Source organism: Thalassophryne amazonica, chromosome 22 (genome assembly GCF_902500255.1).
Source record: "Thalassophryne amazonica chromosome 22, fThaAma1.1, whole genome shotgun sequence".
NCBI classification, from domain to species: Eukaryota; Metazoa; Chordata; class Actinopteri; order Batrachoidiformes; family Batrachoididae; genus Thalassophryne; species Thalassophryne amazonica.
Window position 1 is genome coordinate 26,183,579 of NC_047124.1, and position 16,856 is coordinate 26,200,434.

Consider the following 16,856-nt stretch of genomic DNA (forward strand, 5'->3'; position numbering starts at 1 on the left):
TAAAACTGTGCTTTAATGTCTGAGCTGTCCTGCATCCTAGGGTTCTCCTCTATCTGTCTACGTCCTAGTTCCTGTATAGCTGTCATCACTCCTAACCATAACAATTATATCCCTATTGAGAAGTGTTGATTTAAGGTGTAGATCTTAGATTTGCTGTCATTAAAGTAGTGGGTCACACAATTTTTGACCCAAGGATGGCAGTCAAAAAATCGTAGACATAAGCGTGATGTCCACATTAGTGTTTTGTTTGCCCCATCTCTACTTGTATGACTGCACTACAAGATGTATTTGAATATTGTATAAAGGAAATCAGTCAAATAGTGTCTTGGTTCTTGATGGACATCTCACCAGGGCTAAGTATCAACACTGAACCAATTATGTAATTGATCCACTGAGCTGCTGCTAAGGACCTAGATCCTGGGGTCTGGCCAAGTCTAAAATATAAAAAAAAAAATTAGAGTACAGGAAGTTGTTGAGAGGGTATCTTATTTTGTAGCATATAAGTTGCATTTTTGTTTTTGTTGTTTTTTAACTAGTTTGGGAGGTCCTGTTGACGTGTCACAATGTGTTTATTTACATAAAATAATATCCAATATGTTGTCCATCGCATGTCGTATATTTTGAACTTAAAAGTCCATATTCTACACATCACAGGCTGAGGGCTTCCTGCAGAAATCAGCTGTCTTTGCTCCATCTCATGATTCCTTTTGACCCAAACTTCATTTGTCAAAATGAATTTTACTCCACTGACGAGTCTGAATTAGAGGAATCAACAGCAAACGAGCTCGAAGTGGACATGCAAATGAACACCAACAAGATGAAAAACACAGCTCCAAACAGCCATATAATAAACAAATTATAACCCTTGCTTACTCGGTCTGTATGGGAATATCAGGCCTCGGGTTTGTTGTTTATCGCTGCGCTCAGTCCGTAATCTCAACACCTTAGTCTGATATTTTTCCCGTACAGACCGAGTAAGCGTAGGGGTTAATAATCCTTTAATATTTTGTCCAGTGCATGCTTATTTGCCTGTCTTGCTTATTTTTGGAATTTAAAGACCTTATGTTAAGTAACTGCATATGCTGTACTGTGCACATGTGCAGCTATGTTCTTGTTCTTTAAGGAAATTCTTAAAAAGTGGTTCCGCATAGACGGCAACAAGTGCAAACCTGGGAAAAGGTGCACTCTGGAACATACTGTACTACATCATAAGAGAAACTCATCTTTATTGTTGTATATTCACTAATCAAATGTAACTCTCTTAGCATGACCTTTAAGGACTAAATTGTCATTATATGTCTATTACCAGAAGCAGGAAGTTGTCTATCCAGGCTCCAGCATCTTCAAGCTGTACTTCCCAAGCCACGGCTCCTGGTACAACTTGACACTGCAGCAGTGGTGACGTTGGCAGCAAATGGGCTTGTCAGGATAAATGGCACACAGAGCCACTGAAATAATGAGAATGATTGGATAGAGATTTACAGATGTGCAGTTCAACACCTGTACAGTTATATTCTTGATCTTGTTTGGTCAGCGATACACCAACTGAAGTATTATGTAAATGCATATAAATCTATGAAAACGTATTTATTCTGAAATGTAATTATACCAATCCAAGGAACATGAAGATCAGCTGAATGACATCAGTATAGGCCACAGAATACAGACCTCCCATTAATGTGTAACAACAGCCACAGCTGCAGACACAGTCACAGCCAGTGTGGATTTGATATCCATGACCACGCTTAATGTCCCTCCTGTAAACATCAACACACACTCAAGAATGAGTCATTCATACATCTTCGGAAATCGGGACTAGGTTGCAGGGCAAGTATGAGACATATCCATCATATATTTTACTTTGCACAGATGACGTAGAAAATTGGTGTTCATCAGGGATGTGTTCTGACTCCTGCACTTTCAGTGACTGCATGGATTGAGTGTTGGGTATGATTGTAGAAACCAATGACATACATGCTTTTGTTGGTGAAGAAAGGTTTGCTGACCTTGACTTTGCAGACCAGTGACTGGAGAAGGCCAAAGGGGACCCCACGCTCACCTGGCTATGGGAGATTGATGGATATTTTTGAGATGTGGAGATGAACCAGTTATCTGAATAGGTGGATGGCCATCCATGACCCAAGGCTGATCCATTATGCATGGTGATGGTCATGCAGTTTAAAGCAGTGGGCTGTGACTTGAGGATCCTTGCGTCAAATCCCATCAGGCTGGAAAATCATGAAGAGCCCCTGGCCTGGATCCTCTGGACACAGTCTCCAGAGGATTGCTGGGTATGCTCTTCAGCACAGAAGGAGCAATACCTTGAATAGCCAAAGAAATGGCAACAAGCCCAGAGATGCCCACTGAAAAGCAACCCTTCAATGGGCTGGCATCAAGGCCCCACCCAGTGATGGCCCTGGGAGCACACAGGAGTGACCGGGACACTGCCTGTAAACCAAGCCCATTCCTACCTCTGTCTCCAATGGTACCAAAGAAAGGGGTGGTGGCCAAGTGGTTAGTGCACTTGGTTTCAGTGTGGAAGGTTCCCGGTTCAAACCCAACCCCTGCCACATTCCCCCATGGGTATCCGGCTTAAAACCTTGGCCAATTCAATATGCAGATCCATCTCTGGTTTTGATGTGGCAACGCCAAGTACAAACAAGGGAGCACCTGAAGGGACTTCCTTTTTCTCTCTTCCCTGAGGCTGTATTTTGGGAAGATCACGCAGGCTTTGTTAAATTGACAATGAGTGGTGAACTGTTTTTAACATCAACAAGTCCACTTGCTACAAAGGTAAACCTTTCAGTAATCACGTTCCTTGACAACTAAGTACCTGATGTGCGAGAATACTCACCTAGTGCACTAAGAATACATGCTATGCACAAGATGTCTGCTATTGCAGCAGGAATGAAGAGAAGAGCAGTGATAGTGTTGCCCTATTTCTCTTGAAATGGGTCCATGATGGTGTAGTTCTTCGATCGGATAGGTTTGACTAAGAAGACAGCTCCTAAAGTCACAGAAACAGAGATACAGTAGTTTTCCTTCAGATGTGTTTGAGGTTGATTATTAATGAAACTAATATGTTGTCCATGGGGAGCCACGGGCTCTAGATTGGGTACTGTTTAGAAAATAGGTAGCTGACATTTTTCAAGCGTGGTAATACACTGTGCAAAGTCAATCAATCAATCAATCAATTTTTTTTTATATAGCGCCAAATCACAACAAACAGTTGCCCCAAGGCGCTTTATATGTAAGGCAAGGCCATACAATAATTATGTAAAAAATGTAAAAGTTTCTATAATGAGTTGGAATGGTATGAGTCTTGATGTTTAGGGTAGAAGGCTCGCAATGATCTTCTCTGGCATTTTGGTAACCCTCTAGAGCTCTTTCCTGTTTCCCCCATGCAGCTGGCAAACCAGGTACAGAAGCAGTATGTCAGGATGCTCTCCATGGCAGGGCCATAAAAGACACAAGCATCTGTGGTTTATGTTATTTTTTCTGAGGTTTGTACAGAAACTGGAGTTTTTTGCTATCGCCTTCTTTTACCAAGTGTGGATGTTCCTGTCCCAGGTCAGTTTCCTCATCTATGCGGATTCCCAGGAACGGAATGTCCCTGATCCTTTCCAGCACAGACATCTTATAGAATGACATACCCTAGGCCCAGTTCCAGCGCTTAGAAGGATTGCGATGAAATAAGTGATTTGATCAAAAGCTTGCTGAGATGTAAAAACAGATTTATTCAAAGAGGTGTTATAAAAGAGAGTCCTTATAAGTGCTAAAAAATAGAGCAAGAAAGTCTAGAATGGCAGTCCCTTTTAGAAAATAAGACTGCAGGACAGAGATCTGAAAGGGTGTTCTTTTCCACTAGATTCAGTACAGAATCACACCACATTAAAAATATTATCAAGAAAAACTGAACTTACTACAATGTGATGCCTCTTTAGGTAATGCGTTTTGGAACCCCCTATATTTAGCTTTAAAACGTGTGCCTCCTTTGAGCGATAAAACTTGTTCATAGCTTTTGCCCGCACCTTCAAAATACCTGGCTATCAGGTCAACGGGTGTGGTAGCTTTAAATGTGGTCAGTGAACACCATTGCCCTAATGGGACCAAATGTAATACGTTTTATGATTACACATGGAGACAGTACTTATGACATACAACATTTTATTAATTGTAAAACTACTTCTGTGATTTACAAATTAGAGTGTCCAGTCTGCAATGTGTTTGCATTGCAGAACTAAACGCCGTTTACAGGATAGAGTCTTCAGAGCATAAGTATGACATAAGAACTAAACATGACAATTATCCTATGGCTCGTCATTTTAACGATAAACATAATAGTGATCCTTCTATTTTAAGAGCTATTGGCATTGATCACATACCCAACTATAGAGAGGGCAATAGGATCAAACAAACTGATCACTTGAGACTTTTTTGGATTTTTAGATTGAAGAGCACACTATATACCGCGGGCCTCAATGAAAGATTTTGATAATTGCCATTTCGTTCTAAAGAGTTTTATTGGTCTTAGTGATATGCAATGTGTTATTTATATGTCTGACATTTATCTCATGGATTTTTATATTGTTGGGCTGCCCCCTGTTGGCCACCTAGTTTTTGTTTCAGGTTTGACTACCCTTTATCTGACTTTGTTCTTATTGGTTACTTGATGATCCAATTGTTCACACCTGGTTAACCCCACCCCATTTTAGGTTTTTAATCATACCTGTCTCAGAAGAAGAGTGTTCACTTCCTGATGAAGGCTTTTAGCCGAAGACGCTTTGAAGTGCATGTTTTAATTATCATTTCGCCCATAAATAAAGGCATTTTAAACTTTTTTCACTTGGATCTTCTCAAGACTTTGTGTTTCTTGTTTATTGGTAAAATACAAGTTTTCATATTGCCCTCCAAAGCCAGCTACCCGTTGTGCACAATAAAACACAGCTAGTAGGAGCAGTCTGGCTTCAGATTCCAGAAGTCAGCCATCAACCACATCTTGCTCTCCAGTACCATTGATGCAAGCATGAATATAACCATGCTTCGTGGAGCCTCTGATGGTTTTCATACTGCTTTGCTTTGGTTGACCAGGCTGGTCTCTGGGACATCACTATTTAAACAACAATGAACTGCCACCCACCTATAAGATTGAAGAAGTAGCAACGGGGCAACAGTCCAAACCAAACCCTTGGGGATCATAACCCGCTTCAGCATTACCCATCATGTAGGCTCCTCCAACCCAGTAGCTGAAAATACCAGAACACACAAGTATTTAACAAAACAGACATTGCATGCTGGTGATTGATGACCATAAAGCAATTAATATGAAACATATTGTTAAAATATTATTTTATTACCTGTCATGGTAAAGATGCTAACCCATATGTTTAGGTTTCGTCCTCCAACCATTGCAATTTCACTACGCTTCACTAAACACTTCCGCTCTTCACAACTTGGACATTCTGGACACCCAAATTCCCATGCTAAGCACTATGATGTAAAACAACTCCAATGGACAAGAGGTCGATACCAGTTCACTGCCATTTTTGGTGTCTGTGGGCAAATAAAAATTGAAACATAACCCTGTCTTTGTGATGTCGACTTTTGAACAAATAGGAGTGTACTTATACCTCTCAGGGGTACAAGTTTTGTGCCAAGCAGGAAGGAGCACTGAAAAAGGTAGAATAAGGTGAAGAGATTCTAGAGGTCCATGCTGACAGTGGTCCAGAGAGGCCCGCAATACATTTAAATTACTGGCAAATAATATGACACTCAGTTATAAACTTACAATCACACATATTTATTTATTTATTATTTAGAATGTACTGGTAACCAGGGTTCAGCCACGGTGGCCAGCACCGTCAGCTCTGCTGAGTACTGCAAATTTCTGTCCGGCTCTCCGGGTCAAATTGGGTGTGCCACCCAGCACAGAATTTCTGGCAAAATGAACCGAAATGTTTACTGAAAATGTACCATAGTTTTGCCATTTTTTTCAACCATAATTAAAGTAATAAGAAAAATATTTTCTCATTTTCTTTGTATCAAATCGCAAACAGCAGAGAGTCAGCGCATTCTGTGGCCACAGAGCTGTGAACGGGATCCGCTGGAAACAGTGTCACTGCTGCTCACTGAGCTGAAGAAGAAAAAAGCCGTCATGAAAGCCAACATTAATCCAAAAAGCTCCAAAGTTGAAAAACAGTGGATGAGAGAGAGAGAGGAGGGGCCCAGCGTCAGTGAAAAGGAAAGTGAATTTTATTCACAAAGTTTTTCATTTAAAACAGCAGGTTTGACAAATCAGTCCAGATTCAGGTTTTGTTCAAACAAGGTGATTGGGTGTTATATTGTTTGAAAAGAAAAAATATGCCAATCCCATTCAAACTGGTTGAAAAATAACAATAACAAAACTGTCAGGATGACAAAAAAAAACTGCCTGCTTCACTGGATTAAAAATAGTGTGTTGAAATGCTACGTCCATTCAATATGAATGTTGTTTTTAACAATTTCAATGTTATTTAATTTATTAACTTAGACATTGACAGAAACATGGAAAAAGAACTTTGATCTTACAAATATTGAAACATAAATAGAATTTTTTTGTTATTATTCTTGCGTATAATGCATCTAAAACCACCAAAAATGAGTTCAAATAAGGCTTGCAATAATGTTTTAGTGGAATAAACCATATAGCTTATAAGCTATGAGCTATAGCTTTATGTCAGACTCTCTAAACCCATGTTAATACATAATTGCATTTCTGTTGGGTGTTATGTGAGGTTAAGAGCAATGACGGTCAGCAAGTTTTGCACTAGGTAATATGTTTTTGATATCTGCCACAGTACGGTTTCTGCAGCCTTCTTAAGATATTTTGTCTGCACCAAAGTATATCTTGTAAAAGCTAAGTGGCTTTCATTATCTTGTTATCATGTGACTTCTATTAGGTGGTTGTTACAAGGTTGACTTTTTGTGGATGTTGTTGCATACCATGTATCAGAGCTCTGGGCATGAAACTAATAACCACTGTCGTTCAAGGAAGAGATCCCATGGCCTTATCAGCACACCAGATGGTGCAGTTGGAGTTAGAGTCGGCAGGCCTTGCTCTCACCTACTGCACCACCTATGGATGAAAACTGGACGGAGTGGAATTGGAAACCATGCCTTAAAGTTGACCTCAGGTATCCTGAGGTCAAAAGGGGAATTGTTAAGCAAGGCAAGGCAAGTTTTTTATAGAGCACAATTCATACACAAGGCAATTCAAATTGCTTTACAGTTACATAAATTATAGTCAGATATAATCATTCATAAAATCGAAAATAATCATTAAATTACATTAAAAGGAAAAAAGTGCAGATAAAATACTTTCAATTGTCATGTGCACAGGTAAAACTAAACTGTTTTCAGAATTGTTAACATCATTCGTGAATGATGTACTCAGTGTATATTACGATGGCGTTTTAGGGCCGCATAGAATTTTTTTTTAGACTTCAAGAATAAGTCATAACATTACGAGAATAAAGTCATATAATTATGAGAATAAAGTCGTAATTTTAAGAATTCGAGAATAAAGTCGTAATTTACGAGAAATAAATCGTAATATTATGAGAATAAAGTCCGTACTATACGAGAATAAAGTCATAAATAATATTACGACTTTTTTCTCGTAATATTATGACTTTATTCTCGTAATATTATGACTTTTTTTCTCGTAATATTACGACTTTATTCTCGTAAATATTACAACTTTTTCTCGATAATATTATGACTTTTTCTCGAAGTCCAAAAAAAAAAAAAAAGAAATTCAATGTGGCCCTAAAACTCCGTCGTAGTATATTGACTGGTACAAGGTTGATGGTGTTCTTTTTTCTATATGATCAAGATCATCAACTGCCTGTATGTCACATCATTTTGGGGCAGATTTTTTTCTTTTTTAAAAAAAATCACTGCGCTAAATACATACTTAAGAACACTAAAGTTAACGAAACAAACAAACAAAAGGAAAAAAGTAACACCACTAGAGTGTCTCTTTGGGGTCAGTTTTGTCACTTCAAAGTCCAAGAATCAACAGAAGAAAGTTATTTATATTTCCAAACATATGTAGGGTGCAGTGTGTAATGTAACGAAGTGCCTGTTTGCAGAGATGAAAGTAGCAGTGCACTGTACCGGGAGGAGACTCTCCAGCCGCAGCGGAGGGGTTCTCAAAACTGGCCAGCGTGGCTGTTCGTTTCATTTATTTCATTATTTTATTTGAAATGTTCACAGAGATACAGTACGTAAATGCAGCACCACCTTTTGGATTCGAGAGTGCAAAGAGTGCTGCGTTTGGTTGCTTTGCAGTTGTCGGTGGTGATGACACTTGCATTTTTTTCCCGTTAATTTGGCACAACTGTGTAGCTATAAACAGGGGTGCACATAACTGGTACTCATGGTGCTCATGTGTGTGAAACATCATTGATGCATAGCAGAGGGAAACACTTTTCCTACAATCACTCGTTACACGCACAAGCACCATGAGTACCAGTTACACTCAACAAAAATATAAATGCAACACTTTTGGTTTTGCTCCCATTTTGTATGAGATGAACTCAAAGATCTAAAACTTTTTCCACATACACAATATCACCATTTCCCTCAAATACTGTTCACAAACCAGTCTAAATCTGTGATATGAGCACTTCTCCTTTGCTGAGATAATCATCCCACCTCACAGGTGTGCCATATCAAGATGCTGATTAGACACCATGATTAGTGCACAGGTGTGCCTTAGACTGTCCACAGTAAAGGCCACTCTGAAAGGTGCAGTTTTATCACACAGCACAATGCCCAAGATGTCGCAAGATTTGAGGGAGCGTGCAATTGGCATTGCTGACAGCAGGAATGTCAACCAGAGCTGTTGCTCGTGTATTGAATGTTCATTTCTCTACCATAAGCCGTCTCCAAAGGCGTTTCAGAGAATTTGGCAGTACATCCAACCAGCCTCACAACCGCAGACCACGTGTAACCACAACCAGCCCAGGACCTCCACATCCAGCATGTTCACCTCTAAGATCGTCTGAGACCAGCCACTCGGACAGCTGCTGAAACAATCGGTTTGCATAGCCAAAGAATTTCTGCACAAACTGTCACAAACCGTCTCAGGGAAGCTCATCTGCATGCTCGTCAGTCCTCATCGGAGTCCTCGACCTGACTCCAGTTCGTCGTCGTAACCGACTTGAGTGGGCAAATGCTCACATTCGCTGGCGTTTGGCACGTTGGAGAGGTGTTCTCATTCGCGGATGATGCGAAGGAGATGTGTTGCACTGCATGAGGCAAATGGTGGTTACACCAGATCCTGACTGGTATCCCCCCCAATAAAACAAAACTGCACCTTTCAGAGTGGCCTTTTATTGTGGGGCAGTCTAAGGCACAACCTGTGCACTAATCATGGTGTCTAATCAGCATCTTGATATGGCACACCTTGAGGTTGATGGATTATCTCAGCAAAGGAGAAGTGCTCACTATCACAGATTTAGGCTGGTTTGTGAACAATATTTGAGGGAAATGGTGATATTGTGTATGTGGAAAAAGTTTTAGATCTTTGAGTTCATCTCATACAAAATGGGAGCAAAACCAAAAGTGTTGCGTTTATATTTTTGTTGAGTATATTTTGGTCAAGGATCACGCTGCAAAAACAAAGTTTGACTGGACTAATATTTTTTGAGAAATTAAGACATATTAGCTAACAACAGTGAACAATGGATGTTGTGCTACAATGCACCATGGCACCATTAATGTCAGGACTTGCCTTACCTCTTGTATTTTATCCAATATATGGACCGCTGTGTGTCATACAGGGTCCCCTCTACATGGTTTCACTGCATTGCACTGCGACTGGTGGTTGTTACCAGTAATGACGGCTGTGGGTGTACACGTCGGTGATCAGATGTCCGTAATAATCCAATCATACGTGCATTCCAGCGAGGCAATGGTTGCCACATTGGTAAGCTGGACCATGGAGATCAATAAAGAGACAGGCTGTGTCTGAGGTCCTGTGGACGCTGTACCAGACCATCATGGTGAAAAATAGCTGAAGCGATCAATCAATTTACACCCCTATACTCCTCTATGCTCATGACCAAAAATAAAGGTCGCAAATACAAGCAGCAGAAATGAGATTCACAGGGGGTGCTAGTATATGAAGTAACATCTTTTCCAGATTTTACCATGTTTTCGTATCAAAACAACTATTTCGCCATCAAGACCAGCCTTGAAGTTCACTGGGGAGACCACAGGTGAGAAATCTCTAGTCATAAGAGAGGAACTCAAAACTGCACTGGCAGGAGATTTTGATGCCGTGAAATCTGAATTGCAAAGGGTGCAGTCTGAAATGAAAAACAACACTACGGTAGAACGTTGGCCTGTGGGGAACAGGTTCCAGATGTGCTCGTTTGTACTATATACGAAGGACAGCTGACTTTTGGGGAAAATCTGTTAACAGTTATGCTACATTTTTTAAGTATCGACACAGAAAAATGTATTGTTTTTTTAATGAAAGTCTTTATTGAAGGTTTCATCTATTTGCAGTTGTTTCCACATTGTGGCATTGAAGAGCAGCCGGACTCAAACTCCGCCACAGCCGTCTCCAAAGTTCTCAAGAAACTTCTTCCAGATTGACCGGGACAGACACAGGTAGACAAGCAGCTACTGGCCAACCAACCAACCAACCAGACACAGTGGTGTTTGACAACAGAAAGAAGACCACAATTGTGATCGATGTGGCAATCCCAGCTGATAGCAACATCAGAAATAAGGAGCATAAGAAAACTGAGAAGTATCAAGGGCTGAAGGAGCAACTGGAGCAGATGTGGAAGCTAATGTCCAAAGTGGTCCCAGTGGAAATAGCAGCAATAGGAACTGCAAACCCCAAATTGGACGAGTGGCTCCAGCAGATTCCAGGCACATCAGAGGTCTCTGTCCAGAAGAGTGCGGTCCTAGGATACTGCACCGAACCATCAAACTCCCAGGTAGAGGACCCAAGCTTGAGGAACATACATAGCATCCTCCCCAGTGGGGTATGTATATTAATATACCAGTGGTTACCAGTGGTTTTCCTCATACATTTTCCTTCTACCATCTCTAATCAAAATCCAACCATGCAGAGGAAGTCTCACTATCATTCCAGCTGTTGGTACTGCTTGTGAAAAAGAAACCTAACAAATTAAATAAATAAAATAAAAAAATATGCAAATTATGCAATCAGTTGTAACCAAGACCCCTCCCTCACTGCTGAAATTCCTCAGGCCTTCTTGGGAGGATGGAATGTATTTAACCAGCATTCCTGACTAAACTGCCCAGAGGTCTAAAAGCTCTGACTTTTCCAGCTTTAGTGTTTACAACCACCAGCTGAGGCTTACGTTGATCCAACTGCTCCCTCTACTGTGCATGAACTGGTCCTTACATTCTTCCTTCAGTGCTGCACCAACCCAAAGAACACAACTGAGTGCATTTTGAACTTTTCTACAAGCAATTTTTGAAAAATTTGTTTCAGGTTTTTCATATTTTACAAGTGTTTGGCAAAAATAAACCTGGTTGTATTTAAGACTGTGACTATACTCAATAAAAATTCCCCAGTAGGTCACTGATATCATAAGCAGCCTATACAGAGGTTCTGGACTCTTGAACAAAGTCTCTCACTTCTTCTCAGTGAATTCTGGTGTTCAGCAGGGATGTGTTTTGGGTCCGACTCTGTTCTGTGGTTGCATGGACTGGGTGTTGGGCATAGTCCATGAGCCAGTAGTCAATTTTAATGTATTAATAAACTGAATAGTTTTGAGCATGCTGAATGCTTGGTCTCCAAAGTAAAGGTCAAACAAGGTCAACATCCACTGGATTCTATGTCATATGTTACCCCGTAATATGATAATTAAGCATGACACATGGTGCAAACTATTCCTTTTTTAAGACCCTATAACCAAAAATTGTATCACTTTTTACCAAAATTGGAGCAATTTTAACCTTTGACCCATGTAGAACCTGAAATTGACCTTTGTCACCATTTTTGCTGTTTTTACCCCATAAAATTTAGCCATAGATTAGTCCAAACTAATCATTATGATCAAATAATATGGTACACTTTTCAACATGACTGGAGAATTTTTAATTCTTCATTGACACCTAACTGGCTACAGCTACCACCCTAGGATGGCTATCATATATTTCTGTGTAGGCCATGGTACACTGAGGCCAAATTGTAAGTGTTGTATAGTCCCCTTAAGTGGTACAGAAAACCCGGTTGGCCCATGGACTCGTAGGGTTATGGAAAAATTAGCTGTTTACATGTCTTTGTTGGCGAGGAAAGATTTGATAAAGATGATGGAATCTTTGTCCTGACTGAAGAACATCAGAAGCCGTGATGAATCGGAGTCTCTGCATTTCTGATGGTTCTGGACTGAAACAAGATCTGGCCTTTCAATGACTTCCTGGACTCTAATCAAGAAATGGTAAAAACCCAGACGGATGTTTCTGTCTTATTAAACATGATTTTCAATAACTGCTTTCACATTTTTTGGCCATATGCGGACTAACTTAAATCATCTGCATGACAAAATTAATCTGAAATATTTTATTGTATTCCACAACGTGAGCCGTAGATCTACAAAAAACACTGGTTTAAAAAAAAAAATCATGTTAACTTGAGTTTGTATTTTTGGGAAGATAAACACATGCATGCTGAGTAACAGATCTTGCAAACTCATTTTGGCAAGATAACAAAAGCAAAACATAACTGTTGGTGTCTCTTCAGTCTGAAGGTTGAAGTCTTTGTTAATTCAGGTTTATCATCACAAAAGATTTACTACAACAGATGTTTCATACATGCAACAGCATGCAAACAGATCAGTACTCTATGTTTTCTTTCTAATTTTTTTAGTAAAAGACATATATATGCACAGTTACCGTTGTCTTCTGAAAATGCTGACAAAAGTCCTATATTGTATGTGGATCCTCAAGCACAGTTGTCAGAGAGAAAAAGAGAGAAAACCATCCTGGATGAATTCATGGATTCTCAAGGCTCTTGTGACTTTATTTTTTCTGGGGGAGCTAGAATACAGCTGTCGACAGTTAGAGTGCCGCTTAGAGTGTCAGTTATGAAATGACTATAACCACACCAGTCTAAATTAATTAATTAATTACAACCCCAATACCAATGAAGTTGGGACATTGTGTAAAATGTAAATAAAAACAGAATACAATGATTTGCAAATCCTCTTCAACCTATATTCAATTGAATACACCACAAAGACAAGATATTTAATGTTCAAACTGGTAGGCTTTGTTGTTTTTATGCAAATATTTGCTCATTTTGAAATGGATGTCTCCAACACATTTCAAAAAAGTTGGGACGGGGCAATAAAAGACTGGGAAAGTTGATGAATGCTCAAAGAACACCTAAATGGAAACAGGTGAGTGTCATGATTGGGTATAAAAGGAGCATCCCCAAAAGGCTCAGCCATTCAGATCAAAATTTATTGTCATTGTCATTACACAAGTGCAACAACAACGAGATTACGTCCACACTCCAAATACCACAGGATACAGCAGTTCATCCACAATTATTACTTGTTTACCGTAATAATGGCACACATCAGAATTAAAGACAACATGTGCACTAAACTTTGAAACAGTCCGTTATCCAAATTGAGGCAATGTGAGTGTGGGGGGAGCCGCAGCAACATCGTCGCACAGCCGCCACTCCCTTCCCCCCTGGGGGAAGGGGGTGGCGTGAGCGGGGGCCGGGATGTGGTGGGGGATGGGGACAGAGGAGGAGGAGGGTAGGGGTGGGGCATGCATATCAGTCTCTGTCCATGTGTGAGTGGCACTGTCAGTTTCTGTCTGTGTGTGTGTAAAGTCTGACGTAAGGATGCGGGGGGGGGGTGGTGGCGTAGTTGCTGAAGATAAGAAAGAAAAGAAGGCAGCAGAATACTTCACCAAGGCCGTAGAAATTCTTCTGGAGGAAAACAACGGGGCCTGCCATGTTTATGTTTGAGCAGTGAAGACATATTTGCAGCTCTCATGAACAACCAAATCCAATTATGAGAATTCCCTGGTCGCTGACATCTTCCTTTGCAAGGTGTGCATTTGCTCTGAGTGTTATCCAACTTGTGTCTGTGTTCCAGGGTTAAAGCAGTCTGAGAATGTATCACCATGCCCAACTCATTAATCATGACAGACAGGTGAGGGGTGGTGGTTCTGGTGATAGCCGTCTTGCCGATTCTCCAGTAGGTCAGGGCAGCACATAAACCAATTAGTACCAGCCCTCCTACAATAAAACCAATATGAATAAATCTTTGATGTCCTCCACAGACAGTGGCGCCAAGCATGTGATGCGCCATTTCTCTCAGGCGTCGAGAACATAGCCCGCAGGGTAGGTTCCATCTGGGCATGCAGGGTCCCCCAACCCTGATTTCTTTGCTGAAAAATAGCGTCAATAGCGTTCAGAGAGCAGCTGATAAATTCCATGGTTAATCCAATATAGTTTGAAGAATTTACAGTCCAGTGAAGTAGGGACTTTGAAGGTTGAAGCAGAGATAGAGGAGAGAGGAGGAGATGCGTCCGCCCTCGCCGGAGTCCCAAGCAGAATCACAAGCAAAGATGGGGCGAGGATCACCACTTTGTGAACAACTGCATCAAACAATAGTCCATCAGTTTACAAACAATGTCTGTCAATGTTCAATTGCAAGGAATTTAGGGATTCCATCATCTACAGTCCATAATATATCAGAAGATTCAGAGAATCTGGAGAACTTTCTACACGTAAGCGGCAAGGCCAAAAACCAACATTGAATGCCCGTGACCTTTGATCCTTCAGGCGGCACTGCATTAAAACCAACATCCTTGTGCAAAGGATCTTGCTGCGCGGACTCAGGAACCCTTCAGAAAACCATTGTCAGTTAACACATTTCGTCGCTACATCTACAAGTGCAAGTTAAAACTCTACCATGCAAAGCGAAAGCCATAGATCAACAACATACAGAAAGGCCACCTTCTCTGGGCCCGAGCTCATTTGAAATGGGCAGACGCAAAGTGGAAAAGTGTGCTGTGGTCTAAGAATCCACATTTCAAATTGTTTTTGAAATCATGGACGCTGTGTCCTCCAGACAAAAGAGGAAAAAGACCATCCAGTTGTTACCAGAGCAAAATTCAAAAGCCAGCATCTGTGATGGTATGGGGGTGTGTTAGTGCCCATGGCATGGGCAACTTACACATCTGTGATGGTATGGGGGTGTGTTAGTGCCCATGGCATGGGCAACTTACACATCTGTGATGGTATGGGTGACCATGGCATGGGCAACTTACACATCTGTGATGGCACCATCAATGCTGAAAGGTACATCCAGGTTTTGGAGCAACACATGCTGCCATCCAAGCAACGTCTTTTTCAGGGACGTCCCTGCTTATTTCAGCAAGACAATGCCAAGCCACATTCTGCACGTGTTACAACAGTGTGGCTTGTAGTAAAAGTGCGGGTACTAGACTGGCCTGCCTGCAGTCCAGACCTGTCACTCACTGAAAATGTGTGGCGCATTATGAAGTGCAAAATACGACAACAGAGACCCCGGACTGTTGAAAAACTGAAGTCGTACATCAAGCAAGAATTGGAAATAATTCCACCTACAAAGCTTCAACAATTAGTGTCCTCAGTTCCCAAATGCTTATTGAGTGTTGTTAGAAGGAAAGGTGATGTAACACAGTGGTAAACATACCACTGTCCCAGCTTTTTTGAAACGTGCTGCAGGAATCCATTTCAAAATGAGCAAATATTTGAACAAAAACAATAAAGTTTATCAGTTTGTACATTAAATATTTTGTCTTTGTGGTGTATTCAGTTGAATATAGGTTGAAGAGGATTTGCAAATCATTGTATTCTGTTTTTATTTACATTTTACACAACGTCCCAACTTCAATGGAATTGAGGTTGTAAATTTAGTTAATTAATTCATTAAATCTGTTTAATAGTGGCCATATGGCTTGATGTTTACCATGTGCTTGTTTATTTCTTGTCGTGTATATCGTGCACAACAAAGGACATGACAAGTTTTAATTAAAGTGCTCTGTGGACTTGCCAAGCTGGCCATCTGGAAGACTCGTAAGAACTGTGTTTTGGGTCAGGGGTCAGTTGACCCCGAGTCTGTGCTGAAGGGACTCTTAGCAGCTCTATCGGAGTGGACTTCCAGTTCTACGATCTCACTGACAATGTGGACACCTTTAGGGACACATTGTCTTCATGGACTTCTATCATCCTTCTGTACAGGAAATTTTGCTGAGTAAAATTTACTCTGCTGGGAGAACATTTGATCCCAGTCTAAATAGAGTAAATTACACTCTATCATGGAGTGAAATCAGCTTGACAGTTGTCGCAGACTGAACGGTCCCCCCTAAACATTGGTCTGCCCTCCGTCCATTGTGCATGTGTCATTCCGGAGCCCAGCAGCCTGTCTGACACAGAGTTTCTCCACCCAAAGCGATCAAATGGATTAATGGGATTATTAACCATCAGATGACAAGGTAAAACCTCTTGAATCATTCTAAAGTCAGTTTTAAGCAGAAATCAGGTGATAATCTGTGACGCTTTGAAATGACCGATGTGCAGTGAACGTAACAGCTAGCTGCCCCGTGTGGCTGCGGCGCTCTGATCACTTCCTCCATCTGTTATTATGGAATAATGTTGAATTTATACAGACATGATTGTTTCAATTTCAATTTATTTTCATTCATATAGCATCAAATCACAGCAAAGTTGCCTCAAGGCGTTTCACACAAGTAAGGTCTAACTTTACCAACCGCCAGAGCAAGTACACAGGTGACAGTGGTAAGGAAAAACTCCC

The 16,856-nt window shown here is 40.8% G+C and overlaps 1 pseudogene; it reads right to left on the reverse strand.

The window, feature by feature from the left end:
• Positions 1-1,323: 1,323 nt before the first annotated feature.
• Positions 1,324-3,636, reverse strand: LOC117504488 (annotated as a pseudogene).
• Positions 3,637-16,856: the final 13,220 nt, after the last annotated feature.